At 45.0% G+C, this 16,218-nt stretch overlaps 1 long non-coding RNA gene across 1 annotated transcript in view; it reads right to left on the reverse strand.

Annotated features, from left to right (window-relative positions):
* Nucleotides 1-588: 588 nt before the first annotated feature.
* The window catches only part of LOC144294191 (uncharacterized), a 28,736-nt gene continuing 13,106 nt past the window's right edge, over nucleotides 589-16,218 (reverse strand). The window contains exon 3 of the long non-coding RNA XR_013361644.1: nucleotides 589-982. This is a non-coding gene — a long non-coding RNA (uncharacterized LOC144294191). The remainder of the gene's footprint in view (nucleotides 983-16,218) is intronic.

Below are 16,218 nucleotides of genomic sequence, written 5' to 3' on the forward strand. Positions count from 1 at the left end.
CTCCCCCTCACCCCCACTAACTAAAAGGTATATAATCAGTCAGACACTCCTCACAGCCCCAGTGAGGTTCTTCTTGCTTAGGCTCCTGTCCCTGTGCTTTAATAAAATCAGTTTGTTGTTTTGTTTTGTTTTGTTTTGTTCTGTTTTGTTTTTCCTTTGCCTCAAAGATGTCTGCAGAATTATTTCTTGGCTATTCACTCCTGGACCCCAAATATCACAGCATGATCCCATGAGGAGGGGCCTTTCTTGGTCTGTTTTGAAGCAGCCCAGTGAGGTGCAGGAGAGGTTTGGGCATCCTTGCCCCTCCTTCCATGCTCTGGTTACAGGTTACTGCTCATGGATCGGGCCAAGCTGCTCCCTCTATCTATTCATGGGGACATGAAGACGTCAGCTTGGGCCCAGTGTTGGTCAGGGATACCTCACAGAAGCTCAGAGAAAGCTGGGACTTTGCCTCAGGCCACTTTGTAGTCCTGTTCCTCCTTCCTTTGGAGGGCCCTGGAGAGAAATGATCAAGGCTGACATGCATTTATTTGTTTGTTTATTTATTTTTAAAAAATATTTTATTTATTTATTCATGAATGACACAGAGCGAGAGGCAGAGACATAGGCAGAGGGAGCAGCAGGTTCCCTGCGGGGGAGCCCGATGCGGACTGGATCCTGGGACCCGCCCTCCCTTCCCCCCTCGTAGGTGGGCGTGGGCATAGTAGGGTGCATGTGCCATAAAGAAACACGCCGGTCCACACCTTGCAGGTTACGTAAATGAGGCTCCAGCTCCTCGCTGGGCGGAGGTCTTAGTATCACAATGAGGTAAAAGTTGTCCCGATCATTCTGCAGGTCACTGCGTGATCCGTCTGCGCAAGCAGGAGTCCGGGCTTAGGCTCAGACTGGTGTGGCTGGAGGTCATCATCTGGGCAGCTCTTATCCCTCTGGGGGAGCTTTCGCTTTCATTTGCCTGAGGTAAGAGATAAGCTGGAAAGAAGAGCTTAAGGAAAAATGCGGAACAGAGGTCAGTGAGTACAAGCATGTGGGCGGTAAAGGTCAGGTCTTGGGGTATAGCCCGTGACAGCTTCACCCTGGCTTTGGCTGTTCTCTGTATTCTGTAAAAGCCTCTATTCAGAATCCCTATTAACATTTTCCAACTTTTTTTTTTTAAGGTTTTTGTTTATTTATTTGACAGAGCACACACAAGCAGGGGGAGTGACCGAGGGAAAGTGAGAAGCAGGCTCCGCAGTGAGCAGGGAGCCCGATGAGGGACTCGATCCCAGGACGCTGGGATCATGACCTGAGTCAAAGGCAGAGCTCAACCACTGAGCCCCCGAGGAGCCCCAACATTTTCCAACTTTGATATTAACATAGGGGTACCATGACATTGCAGAGTAATAGGAACTGGATTTGCCCTCCTGCCTGAAGCAACAAAACAAAACAAGAACAAACCAGGCAAAATCCAGGAAACAGATTTTTGAGATATTAGACATCAGGCGAAGAGGACAGTGATCCCCTGAGGGATGGAAAACAAACAGGTGAGCCTTGCAATTGCTCCAATTTACTCCCTCGAGCGAGTTTCCAAGCACTGAACTGAAGAGTTGCTTAGTGGACCCTATGGAGTTGAGCACACGAGGTGAGATTCCAGGAAGGCTGAGGTAGCTGGTGTCCACAGGCCAGAGTGCCAGGGAGGAGAGAGACGAGGAAAGTGGATCAGAATGATTTGCCTAGGGGGCCTGGCCTGAGTTCAGATCTATCCTGACTGGGCCTCCAAGTGAGGCAACTCTACTGTCAGGGGGAAATCATTTGAGAGGATTAGAAGAACAATGTCTGGCACTCCTACTTCGCTGGCAAAGGTGCTTGTTCCCAACAGAGAGACTGCAGCAAAGCAACCCCTCAGAGTTCATGGGGTGTGGGTGGAGCCCTCAGGAAGGTCTTGCCTCAGTGGTGGGAACTGCTCCTCGACTGAGCACTGCTCTGGACAGCTTGAATCATAGAAGCGAGACCAGAAATGATCAAAGTATTTTCTTTTTTTTCTCTTTTTTTCTAAAGATTTTATTTATTCATGAGAGACACAGAGAGAAAGAGAGGCAGAGACACAGGCAGAGGGAGAAGCAGGCTCCTTGCGGGGAGCCCAGTGTGACTCCATCCGGGGTCTCCAGGATCACGCCCTGGGCTGAAGGCGGCGCTAAACCACTGAGCCACCCAGGCTGCCCTATCAAAGTATTTTCAAATAACTTATATGCATCCCAAAACAAAGCTCGAAATTCAGAGAAGACTTATATAAAAATAATAAAATCAGTATAAGAATAACCAGCAACCAACAGAGTAAACTTCAAAATGTCTGGCATTCCATCAAAGGCTTTGAGGTATGTGAAGAGCTGGGGGAAATGACTCTTAAGGAGGAGATCAATGACTTGAAAATGACCCAGAGCTGACGCAGATATTAGAATCATCAGAAGAGGACGTGCAAACGTTTATTACAATTATAGTCCATAAATTTAAGACATTAAGTAGAAAAATGAAGCATATAAAAAAGATCTAGTCTAACTCTTCAGAGATGAAAACTGCCATGTCTGTGAAAGGAAATGTACTGCAAGGGATTGACAGCAATTAGGAAATGAAGAAAAACATTTGCTAGACTTGTGTTGAGTCTGCAAATCCCTTTGAGCAGTAGGGCCACTCTCACAGCACGAAACCCTCCAAGCACAGGGTGCTTTTCCACTTCTTTGCACCTTCTTTAACTGCTTGCAGCAATGTAGAGTTTCCAGTGTACAAGTCTTTTGACTCCTTGGATAAATTTATTACTAGATAACTTTTTTAGTAAGATTTTATTTATTTGAGACAGAGAAAGAGAGACAGAGAAGGGTCACAGGGAGAGGGAGAAGCAGACTCTTCACTGAACAGGGAGCCTGATGCCGGGCTCGGCCCCAGGGCCCTGGCATCATGACCTGAGCTGAAGGCAGACACTTAACAACCCACTGAGCTACCCAGGTGCCCCTATTCCTAGATGATTTATTCTTTTGGGTGTTCTTGTAACTGGAATTGTTAATTCCCTTTTCAGAGTGTCATTGCTAGTGTCCAGAAACTCCATTGATTTTTGTCTATATTCTACCCTATGCCTTTACAGTTAGTTTATTGACTCTAGCAGGGTTTTTTTTTCCCCGTGTGAATTAATTGAGATTTTTCACCTGCAAAGAGAGATGGTTTTATTTCTTATTTCTACACTGATTTTGCTCACCTTCAGTTTTAAAAGCTAGTTTGGCAGGGTGCCGAACCTGTATATAGCCTGCCACGGGCCACCCTTGGTCTCTGCAGGTTATCCAGGAGCTGAGACAGGAGGTTGCCTACCTCAGCTGGTGTCCGTGATTGGCATTCTCAGGCTTGCCCCCGGAAATGGAGATCAATGGGACCCTTTGCTTTTTGCAAGTTAGGTTCCAATTGGAAGGATGCCAGTGACCCCTTGAGGCCCCTGCAGGGAGGGCTCCTGGCCCTAGGTCAGAAAATGTGGATCCCCAAAAAGCTAGTCCAAGTGCCCCTCTGCAAACAAAGGAGAAGTCAAAGGATCTGCAGGCTTTCTTCTCTTGGTGGGATTGGGGGCCTCAGAGTGGGTGCAGGGGAGGGGCTGCTGATTCCAGGTCCTCCACAGGGTACCACTGCCTCAGAATGTGTACAGTTCAGTGTGGTGTGCCTGGGCCACTTGGCTTTCCTGCTCCGCGGCAGAAGGGCGGGGAGCCACCACATCCAAAGGGCAGACTCGCCACGTTGCTGCTACAACCCAGCTCCATAGTCCTTCCTCAGTTAGGGCTCACATTCAAACCCGAGCCTCAGGGTTCCAACAGCACACCAGTCACACCAAGACTGCCACCAAGACTGCCGTCCTGCACCACCCATCGCTTGTGGTGCGGGGTGGGGGGGGGGGTGGGGGGGTGGCTGCAGGTCTCAGCATCTGAGGTTAGAAGCCAGCTACTGCTGAGCACCCCCCGCCCCATACTCCAGGTGGCCTACTCTCACTGCTCCTCTCCAGCTTTCCCTGTTCACCCTGCTGCCTGTGCAGCCCTGTGTCCTCCTGCTGCGGTGTCCGTGCAGATGCAGGTGCAGGTGCAGGCCGAGGCTGGACATCAGGCATCCCCCTGTCCTCTAAGAGCCGTCTCCTGTGACCAGCGTCTGCAGACCCCTGCCCTGTTCCAGTCCCTGGAGTGAAACTGTATACAACCACTGTATGGAAAAAACTCCCCATTTGCTTTCTTTTTTTTAAATTTTTTCATTTTTTTATTTATGATAGTCATACAGAGAGAGAGACAGAGACAGAGAGAGGCAGAGACACAGGCAGAGGGAGAAGCAGGCTCCATGCACCGAGAGCCCGACGTGGGATTCGATCCCGGGTCTCCAGGATCGCGCCCTGGGCCAAAGGCAGGCGCCAAACTGCTGCGCCACCCAGAGATCCCCCATTTGCTTTTTAAAACAAATAGGCAAAGAACCCTTGAACGGGGCAAGGAGACCTTTGAACTGGGACAGAAGAGGCAATTGCTTTACAAGCAGTTGCTCTTTAAAATTCAACAGGACCACTGATATCTAGACCACAAAAGTGTTGGGGTGAACTCTCTGGAGACTAATTAATGCATACCAAGAATAGTCTTCTTTGTTTATGCCAATAGAATAGTTGGTCCAGTGACCCAAAAGCCACTCACCTGGCTTTGCTTGCACCAGTGGTGGTAGGGGAGGGCGAGGTTCTGGTGCTGCCAGAATCTGTGGCCCAGAATCGCAATTCTGAGACCCCAAATAAAATGCCTTTTAATATCACCTCCTTTTCTTGGTTGCCGCTGGCAACCCTGAAGTGCTCAACTGCGCATACGCAGAACCCACCTCCCCAACCGGACATCCCCCTCCTCCTTCACCTCTTCAGCGAGCCTGCCTGCCCAGATAAGGCCCTCCAGGCCCAGGGAGCTAGGACTGTAGTCCCCAGGGTGGTGCGAACCCACCCCCTTAAAATCACTCTGCTCTGGCAGCTACAACTTGAGTGAATCCTCCGTGGACCTGCTGTCAACAGGCCCCAGGTTTCTCCCAAACCAGGGAACCCAGGTGACTCTCAGAGTCACCAGTCAGCAGCCCTGTCCTTCCCTGACTAAGTAGTGCGAGATCCCTCAACTAGCCTGCAGGGGAAATATGCAGGCTATGGTTTGAGAATAGTCATACCCTGTTTCCCCAAGTGACACCAGTCAGTCAGCACCTGCAAACCCCCATCCTGTTCCAGAAAGCTGACAACTGCTGAGCCGTGAAGCCCCCTTATGCTCAGTAGTCTTTCAGCAGGTCTTGGGCAGCAGGAATCTTCCAGGCCTAGGGAATTTGGGCATGACCCCCCAGTTATCAGGGGATTTGGAGCCCAACCCCCTGATAACTACCCTGGGGCAGCAGCTCAAAAAGGTGACAGCCAGTCCCCAATGGAATCTGCTGTCTAATCTGCATGTAGGCTTCTCCCATACAAATCTCTCTTCTTGGGGGATACCCAGTCATCCTGCTAGGCTCTGCCCTGGCAAGGCATTCCAATTTCCTCCAGCTCTGCCTTCAGGACAATATGCCCATTTGAGTTGGTTAGGATTTGGGATTAAAAAGATGCTTTGTAATTTTCAGAGTGTGAGCTGTCTCCACCCGGAGGCCATTCAGGTGGTTAAAGTTTTACCTGAGCTCCGCAGGCCTGGAGTGCTTCCTGCAGCCCAAGGCCTGCTCACAGAGTACAGCTCTTACATATAGGGGACAGGCTCACCTCTGCATATGGCAGCAAGAGGACAAATTAAAAGGTGAGTCTAAAAGCTGCACCCCCACAGGACAGAGCAATGTTATTAGTGATTTTTTTATGATAAATTTATTTTTTATTGGTGTTCAATTTGCCAACATACAGAATAACACCCAGTGCTCATCCCGTCAAGTGCCCCCCTCAGTGCCCATCACCCATTCACCCCCATCCCCCGCCCTCCTCCCCTTACTCCACCCCTAGTTCGTTTCCCAGAGTTAGGAGTCTTCATGTTCTGTCTCCCTTTCTGATATTTCCCACACATTTCTTCTCCCTTCCCTTATATTCCCTTTCACTATTATTTATATTCCCCAAATGAATGAGAACATACACTGTTTGTCCTTCTCCGATTGACTTACTTCACTCAGCATAATACCCTCCAGGTCCATCCACGTTGAAGCAGATGGTGGGTATTTGTTGTTTCTAATGGCTGAGGAATATTCCATTGTATACATAAACCACATCTTCTTTATCCATTCACCTTTCGACGGACACCGAGGCTCCTTCCAGTTTGGCTATTGTGGCCATTGCTGCTATAAACATCGGGGTGCAGGTGTCCCGGCGTTTCATTGCATCTGAATCTTTGGGGTAAATCCCCAACAGTTCAATTGCTGGGTCGTAGGGCAGGTCTATTTTTAACTCTTTGAGGAACCTCCACACAGTTTTCCAGAGCGGCTGCACCAGTTCACATTCCCACCAACAGTGGAAGAGGGTTCCCTTTTCTCCGCATCCACTCCAACATTTGTGGTTTCCTGCCTTGCTAATTTTCCCCATTCTCACTGGGGTGAGGTGGTATCTCATTGTGGTTTGGATTTGTATTTCCCTGATGGCAAGTGATGCAGAGCATTTTCTCATGTGCGTGTTGGCCATGTCTATGTCTTCCTCTGTGAGATTTCTGTTCATGTCTTTTGCCTATTTCATGACTGGATTGTTTGTTTCTTTGCTGTTGAGTTTATTAAGAAGTTCTTTATAGATCTTGGAAACTAGCCCTTTATCTGATATGTCATTTGCAAATAGCTTCTCCCATTCTGTAGGTTGTCTTTGAGTTTTGTTGACTGTATCCTTTGCTGTGCAGAAGCTTCTTATCTTGATGAAGTCCCAATAGTTCATTTTTGCTTTTGTTTCTTTTGCCTTCGTGGATGTATCTTGCAAGAAGTTACTGTGGCCGAGTTCAAAAAGGGTGTTGCCTGTGTTCTCCTCTAGGATTTTGATGGAATCTTGTCTCACATTTAGATCTTTCATCCATTTTGAGTTTATCTTTGTGTATGATGAAAGAGTGTTCCAGTTTCATTCTTCTGCATGTGGATGTCTACTTTTCCCAGCACCATCTATTGAAGAGACTGTCTTTCTTCCAATGGATAGTCTTTCCTCCTTTATCGAATATTAGTTGACCATAAAGTTGAGGGTCCACTTCTGGGTTCTCTATTCTGTTCCATTGATCTATGTGTCTGTTTTTTTGCCAGGACCACACTGTCTTGATGACCACAGCTTTGTAGTACAACTTGAAATCTGGCATTGTGATGCTCCCAGATATGGTTTTATTTTTTAAAATTCCCCTGGCTATTCAGGGTCTTTTCTGATTCCACACAAATCTTAAAATAATTTGTTCTAACTCTCTGAAGAAAGTCCATGGTATTTTGATAGGGATTGCATTAAACGTGCATTATTAGTGTTTGCAGGCACCAGAAACACAGAACTGATTGACTTGGTAAGAACAGCTGAGGAAATAAACCAAGATAACACCCATGTATATAGGCAAAGCTGGCCTACGCCTAATGTAAATAGACCCAATCAAAATAGACCAAAGAGACTTACACTACCACTCTTTAAAACAAATTATAAAAATAGAAACCTGAACAGAAACCCCAGAAAGTACGTAAGTGACAGAGAAGTGGAAACAACTAACATTCGAGAGTAAATAGACCTACAGAAAATAAACCCATACATAGACCCACTAATCCCTTTATTGTAAATACTAACCTCTTTATAAAGCCTAATCCCGTTAAAAGACAAGCCACTGAGAGTCAAAGGAGGCATTCACCCATGTTATGCTGGCCATATCAATAGAAACTCCATTTGCAAATAAAAATACTACATATAGCACCAGATTGTTAAATACAAGTTCCCACGTAACAATGATGCAAGGATATTCTACTAATTAAGAACCTTTAATAATAAAAAGGGACTAATTGAAGGGTTGGTTGAAAATTTCCTAACAATTGTTGACAGATTATGCATTAAAGCTAAATGCCTTAGAGGGCCTGATTTAGGAAACATTTTTGGAATGGATGTAATAGGACATATTCAAAGAAAACATTCAGAAACGCCTAAGGAATTTATTACTGTGCCTACTAATTCACCATATAATAACCCAATCTGACCTATTAAAAAGCCAGGCGGGTCCTATAGGTTTATAGGAGATGATAAGAACTTAAACATTCTCCCAAAATTGAGGGAGCACCCCCCAGATACAGGCCTATCATAAATGGTATCACCACTGGACCTTGATGAACCTACTACAGAGTGATAGACTTATCTGACATGTTCTTTGCTATTTCAATTAACCAGGAGAGCCAACCCATGACTGCATTCACATAGGAAAGCAGACAATGCCACTTTACTAGGTTACCACAAGCACAGCTTAACAGTCCTGTGACAGCCCACAGCCTAACACGAGACATCCAGACCTTGGACAAAAACAGCACACACATAAAACAATTTTCCCTATCCTGATGACATCCTTATTTTTGGGCTCAGTTTTATCCATCCTCACTTATGTCAAGAGGAAAATAAGAAATACAACATGATGACATGTATAAAATAAAACAGATAACAAAGTCTTCTAAAACAGGTAATAAATGGGACAACAGATGGAAAAAGATATTATTTAAGGTAAGATAAAGAAGATAAAGGAATTATTAAGATAATTAGAGAAATATCTCACATTGAACCTCCTAAAATAAATCTAACAAATGTAAGTCATACCTTAGAAAACTTAAGAAAAGAAACATTTGGAAGATAATACTGACAAAGTCAAGATAACTTTGCAGATGTTAAAAACACAAAAACATGCATTCCCTAAAACAACAAGAGCTTTGAATTCTGATGTTATGACAATCGAACATGTACTTGATAGCAGTGTGCAAGCTTGTAACCATCAGAGATTTATAAAATACTGGGAAGAAGCCCTATGACATGGGGACATGTAGACTATGAACACTGGGACTTGTGAGGAGCACGAGAGTGGTCGGTTTGGGCAAAGTACACTCTGTTGATCTAAATAAAATAGCTCTCCAGAGGCCTTGAGGCAATTAGTTCTTGCTGCAGTAAAGGCCACCCTTTTGCTGGCACTAGTGACAGTCATGCAGCGACCCCTCAAAAAATGTCCTCTCGCCCATCTTCACCAGCACCCGTGTTCCCAAGAAGTGTGCTCTGGCAATGCAGGACTCTAACTCCAGCACTGGCAGCTGGACATCAGCTCTCAGTTGGCTACACTGTCTCTCCTGAGTACCAAGTCCTATAAAGGTACACAACAACAACATTTGGACTTGATTGTCTTCATCTCCCCTTGCCCGGACAATAGTGTGATTAGTTGATGTTGCTTTGGACTATTATTTCTTTACTGGTAAATTAAAACATCATCCTGAAAAATAAAACATCATCCTGTACTCAATGAGCTTATGGAATTTGCCTAGTGAACCAGAGTTAAATACATTTTTGGGAAAGACAGAATCAGTTTGAGCATTATTTGCCTCCACAGACAAAGCAGACCACAGGGACAATGTGTGCACCAGTGTAGGTCAGTCCTCGGATTAAGGCAGATGCCAGGTACGTCCGATATTCTGCTTCTGTGACTTGGCCTCACCCAGAATCGCTGTGTTTCAGGTCCCCAGCTATCCTGACCATCAGTAGGCCTTGGGCAGCTGGGGACCTCCAGGCCTGTGGAGCTTGGGCTTGTCCCCAACCACATGCATTTCCTCAAGGGTTGAGGGAGCCCACTGCTGGAAAATCACTTTAAGGCAGCCACAGAAATGGGTGACGGTTAGTACCCATGTGTACTTACTGCTTGCTGGGGTCCCAGGCTTCGGCAGAAATCAAAGCTGCCAGGTGTCTCTTACGGGAGGATACCCCAGCTGGCCTGCACGATCCAGCTCTAGCCAGGCAGTCCAGATTCCTCTAGCTCTGCCTTCAGAGGTAATATGTGCATTTGTGTAGGTCGAGGCTTGGAATTAAGCAGATGTCAGGTATACTAAGCAGCTCCCTCCTGTGAGCTAGCCTGGCTGGACATTGCCCTGTTCCAGGTCCCTAGCTCCCCTGAACTGGGCCTCCAGTGTGTGTACAGTCTACACCTTATCCTGCAGAGCTCAGGCCTTTCCCAACCATCTGCTTAACTTCCTGGGTGAAAAGAGACCATTTCCTGAAAATCTTGCTAAGGAAGTGGCTGTAAAACTGTAATTGTTAGTCTCCATTTGGACTGGTTACCTGATAGGGTCCTGGCTTGTCAAGCAAAGCTCCAGAAGTCCGTTGGTAGAGAATACACTGGCCAGCCTTACTGTCCCAGACCTAGCAAGGCCAATCAGATCCTCCAGCTCGGCTTCAGCAGAAATATGCACAATTATGAAGGTTAAGGCTTAAACCTAGAAGGATGCTAAGCACCCCCTAATATCTGTGACCTGGCTTCACTGGACATCACCTTGTCTCTAGTCCCTTGGTGACCCTGAATTGTATGGTCTGCACATGCATAGTTTGTCCCATGGCCTTGGGCTATAGGATAGAGCTCTAGCTAAATCCCAAACCCTGAATAGTTTCGGGCTGCATAGAGCCTTCCCTAAAATCTTTCTGAGGTGGCAGCTTTAAACTGGCAACAGTCAATCCCCATTTGGGCTGGCTGTCTGATGAAGTCCAGAACTTCTCCATGCTCCCATGTATCTGTTATTGGAGGATACCCCTGTCAGTCTTCTCAGCTTTGCCCCAACAAGGCAGACCAGATTCCTGCAGATTTATATTCAGGGGAATATGTGTGTAGGTGAAGGCCTGGAATTAAGTAGATGGCATAAACCTCCAAGAGTTTGTTTTCATAATCCACCTTCTCTGGATACTTGCCCTGTTCCAGATTCCTGCCTAATCTGACCTGCACAAAACATACCTGGTCAGCTAGCCTTGGGCAGCAGGGACCCTCTAGGCCTGTGGCATTTGGTCCATCCACAACAAACTTTATAAGATGTCAAGCTTGAAGCATCTTCGGAGGGTGTGAGAACAAGGCCGTTGCAATCTCACAGATTTTCCTGGTTTGTAATTTATTTATTTATTTCTTAAGTAAACTTTATACCCAGTGTGGGGCTTGAACTCATGACCTCAAGATCAAGAGTTGCATGCTCTACTGACTGAGTCAGTCAGGGGCCCTCGTTGGTAATTTTCTTTTTAAAGATTTTATTTATTTATTTATTCATGACATACACACACACACACACACACACACACACACACACACACACAGGCAGAGACACAGGCAGAGGGAGAAGCAGGCTCCATGCAGGGAGCCTGATGTGGGACTTGATGCTGGGACTCCAGGATCACACCCTGGGACTAAGGCAGGAGCCAAACACTGAGTCACCCAGGCAGCCCCCTTGTTTGTAATTTAAATGTGTCTGATGACCCTTTTGAATGGCTTGGAGAGCAATAGGCACAAAGACTGTCTATATGTGAGTAATTTTGGTAATTTTCCATCAGATCATTCATATTCACTTTGTAGGGCTTAAAAATAAGAAAAGGCAGGGGCACCTGCACAGTTTAGCTGGTTAAGTGTCTGTCTTTGGCTCAGATCATGGTCCTGAGATCAGCCCTGCTTCAGGCTTCCTGCTCAGTGGGGAGCCTATTTCTCTCTCTGTCTCTCTCTATGCTTGTACTTGCTCTTTTCCTTTCAAATAAATGAATAAAATCTTTACTTTTTAAAAAAGATTTTATTTATTTATTCATTAGAGACACACAGTGAGAGAGACAGAGACAGAGAGACAGAGAGAGACAAAGACACAGGCAGAGGGAGAAGCAGGCTCCATGCAGGAGTCTGATGTGGGACTCGATCCTGGGACTCCAGGACCACACCCTGGGCCAAAGGCAGGCGCTAAACCACTGAGCCACCCAGGGATCCTGAATAAAATCTTTTTTTTTTTTTTTTTTAAGTAGTTTTAGTTTTCCATGATTCCAAGTCAAAGGATGGGAGAAAATTGAAAATGTTAGTTTTCAGAGTTGTACCCAGACATTGGAGGAGACTAGAAAAATTCAGGATTTAGTATAGTTTACAGGCAGTAAACAAAACCTCAAAGACAAATGAACAGAATTGAAGTCACCAAAGTGAGTTATTGAAACAATTTTTCTCTCTAAAGTCACCCTTGTTTTCAAAGTCAGCCAAAAAAAGACTAATTTGTATTTAAACTAATCTGTTAATGAACAAGGCCTGGTTATTTATGTAAGTGCAGGAGAATAGTGATTGATCTTATAGGCTATTTTAAACCTGCTTTGCTGTTACTTTTCATAAGGGATCATCAGATTGAAGTTTTAATGAAAGACTCCTAACTCTGGGAAACGAACTAGGGGTGGTAGAAAGGGAGGTGGGCGGGGGGGGGGGTGACTGGGTGACGGGCACTGAGGTGGGCACTTGACGGGATGAGCACTGGATGTTATTCTATATGTTGGCAAATTGAACACCAATAAAAAATAAAGTTATAAAAAAAAGATTGAAGTTTTAACAGCCTCTTGAACCTAAGAAGCCAAGCCAAATACTTGCCATCAGATTTGCCTGCAATACCTATAGATTTGGGTTACTTTCTCTTTTCTTAAGTCCCCAAAATATCCTGAGATTCTAGCACCTGCCAGGAAGTAACCTTCTTTGCTTACCTAGTAAGGATGTTGGGAATCTTGTAAGTGAGGTATCAGGCTGTTTTCCTAAGGAGCTTTATTCGTTCCATAAAGCCAACCTTAGCTCTTTAAAGATGTCCAGTCATATCTAAGTCTATGCATGCTTCTTTAAATGTGACATTTCAGTCAAAGCCTTTGTGTTATAACCAATGTTTCTTTTTTTTTTTAATTTTTATTTATTTATGACAGTCACAGAGAGAGAGACACAGGCAGAGGGAGAAGCAGGCTCCATGCACCGGGAGCCCGATGTGGGATTCGATCCCGGGTCTCCAGGATCGCGCCCTGGGCCAAAGGCAGGCGCCAAACCGCTGCGCCACCCAGGGATCCCATAACCAATGTTTCTAATACTCCTGCTATGAGAAAAACAGATTCTTATTGGATTTATGCAAATAATATACTGCCATGAAAATATATCTTGATCCCTCCCTCACCGAGAATTTCTGAATTCTGGAGGGATCAGGTAGGGAAGAAAAGGTAAATGCTCAATTCTGCTCATAAAGGTGTAATTTACCAAATAGTTACAAATCAGTTAGCTTAAAAGGCTTCTTTTCATCTGGTTAAAGAAAAATATTTTTAAAAATCAGCAATGTTCAAACAAAAAGTCATAAAAATGATAATCACCCTCTTCAGTTTATTCAGTCCCATGTAATTAATTCTTGTTTTGCTTGAATTCAGTTTTTCCAGGAGTTCTGGAAATGTTTACTCAGTTTAGTTTTATGATCACAAAATTATCATAAAGGTGTATGCTGGAGTCTTTTTCACGAATCTACTTGAAGATGAAGTTTTTTTCAGGAACACTTTTGTAAAAGCCTCTGAATAAAAATATAACTACCTGTAAATGATAAAAGACTTCAAATTCCCATGGTTAAAGATCTGATGAGAGGTCACTACAATGCAATTGACAAGGAAATGTGGTTATTTCTGTGACAGACAGTACTTCAAGATAATAATAAGAATTACAAGACTTCCAGGGAAGATGGCAGAGTAGGAGGGCCTGATGTTCATCTTGTACCTCGGATATAACTGGATAACAGCCACAGGAGTGTAAATAACCCAGAAAATGACCCTTAGACTGGCAGAATAGACTCTCCACAGCTAAATGTAGAGAAGTGGCCATGTCAAAGAGGGTAGGAAGGGCAGAAACACTGCTGGGAGTGAATGGCCCTTGCAGCTGCCCACAGGAGGGAGGGAGCTACAGGCACAGAAATGGGAAAGAAACAGATTCTCACTCCAGGGAGTCCAAATGTGGAAGAACAATCCCCATAGTATTTGTTTTTGAAAATTCGAGGGCCTGAATTTCACCAGTTCTTACAATCAGCGAGGCTTAAAACCCAGAACTTTAAAAATCAGTGGCTTGGCTCTGGGTGAGGTGGCAGGGCAAGAGGAAACTGAATCCTTGCCCTTAAAGAGACAGCACAACAAACAGCTTCCTAAGATACAGCATAGAAGCAGTGGTTTGAAAAACACTTAGGGTATACAGGAGGGAGATGTATTTACTAATCTCTGAGCATGTGCTGGAGGGGCAGAGATCCTTAGGAGACTTCTCCAGGCACAAAGGAGCTGGCAGGCATCATTTCCCTCCTCTACCCCCAAGCCTAGGCATCCTACTACTCCTAAACCAGAAACCTGTGTAAATCCATGCAACATCAACATTCCCTACCTAACTTGCTAGCAGTGTGCCCCGCCCCCACATTCTCCTTTGAACACACCCTTCCAGCCAGGCCTCCAATTCAGGCCCCTCACATGGCAGACCCATGAAAACCTTACTAAGACTGCTGCCCTGTCCCCAAGTACTTCTGTGGATCTGCCCCCCACCCTCAACCTGGCCTGCCTCAGTCCCTGGCAGCTGCACGTCCTCTGCCAGTGACACAGACCTTGCTGGCATCAGGCATCCTAGCCCCACATTCTCCTATAGTTTGGCACTACTACATCTTTAGAAAATACCTGGTCTAACTCAACTTAAACCCAAGATAGCCCCAGACTGTATCAGTAACAACACAGGGAAAAAACCCTGCCCACAATAGGTAAAGAGAGCCATTGCAGATGACTGGACTAAAGGCAAAAGTAGTTCAGCCACAATAGCAGGGCACACACAACATATAGGAGACACGCCAGGTTCTGGTGAACAGGGGACATTACACTGCATGGCACTACAGAACCTCTTCTTCATGTGGCCACTACTTTCAAGAACAGGACATGTAGTTGACTTTACCAACACTTAGGAATAGACACATAAAGTTAGACAAAATGAGGAGAGAGGGGAATATGCTCCCAAATGAAAGAGTAGGACAAAATCACAGAAAGAGACAAGTGAAATGGAGATAAGATTCTCTTCTGATAGAGAAGTTAAAGTAATGATTGTAAAGATACTGGACTTGAGAAGGGTGTAAGGCCTCATGAGACCCTTAATAAGGAGATAGAAAACATAAAAAAGAACCAATCAGAGATGAAGAACTCAATAATTGAAATAAAAAACAAATTGGGGGGGGGGGTGCCTGGATGTCTCAGTCAGTTAATCCTCCAACTCTTGATTTTGGCTCAGGTTCTGATCCCAGGGTCATGGATTGAGCCTGATGTCAGGCTCTGTGCTCAGTATAGAATCTGCTTGTTCCTCTCCCTCTGCTCCTCCTCCTGCTCTCTCTCTCTCTCTCCCTCTCTAATAAATAAATAAAATCTTTTAAAATTTATTTATTAGAGAGGGAGAGAGAGGAAGAGAGAGAGAGAGAGAGAGACAGTACAAGCAGGGGGAGGGGCTGAGGGAGAGGGAGAAGACTCTCTGCTGAGTGAAGAGCCTGACATGGGGCTTGATCCCAGGACCCTAAGATGATGACCTGAACTGAAGTCAGATGCTTAACCAACTTGGCCACCCAGGCATCCCAAATAAATAAAATATTTAGAAAAATAAAGATTAAACTAGGGCTCCTGGCTGGCTCAGTTGGTAGACCCTAGGACTCTTGATCTGAGGGTCATGAGTTCAAGTTTCACATTGGACATGGAGCCTACTTTAAAAAAAGAAAATGAATGAAATTGTGAAATTAAAAATAAACTAGATGGAATAAATAGCAAACTAGAGGAAACAGAAGAATGGATCAGTGATCAAGAGGACAAAGTAATGGAAAGCAATCAAGCCAAATGGGAGAGAGGAAAAAAATAACTTAGAGAAAACTCAGTAACACCATTAAATATGAAACATTCAACATTATAGGGATCTCAGAAGGAGAAGAGAGAGAAAGGGGCACAGAAGATGCATTTGAAGAAATAATAGTTTAAAACTTCATGAATCTGGAGAAGGAAAAAAGAAATCAGTTCTAGGAGGCACAGAGAACCCCCACCAAAGTCAACCCAAGGAAGTCCACACCAAGACCCATAGTAATCAAAATTGCAAAAAGTAGTGATATATCCCTCTTGCATTTTTAAAAAAGTAATCTGTACACCCAATGTGGGGCTTGAATTCATAACCCTGAGATCAAGAGTTGTGTGCTATACTGACTAAGCCAGCCAGGAGCACCATAAAAAAGTAATGATAAATA

This window comes from Canis aureus, chromosome 22 (genome assembly GCF_053574225.1).
Source record: "Canis aureus isolate CA01 chromosome 22, VMU_Caureus_v.1.0, whole genome shotgun sequence".
Classification (NCBI taxonomy): Eukaryota; Metazoa; Chordata; class Mammalia; order Carnivora; family Canidae; genus Canis; species Canis aureus.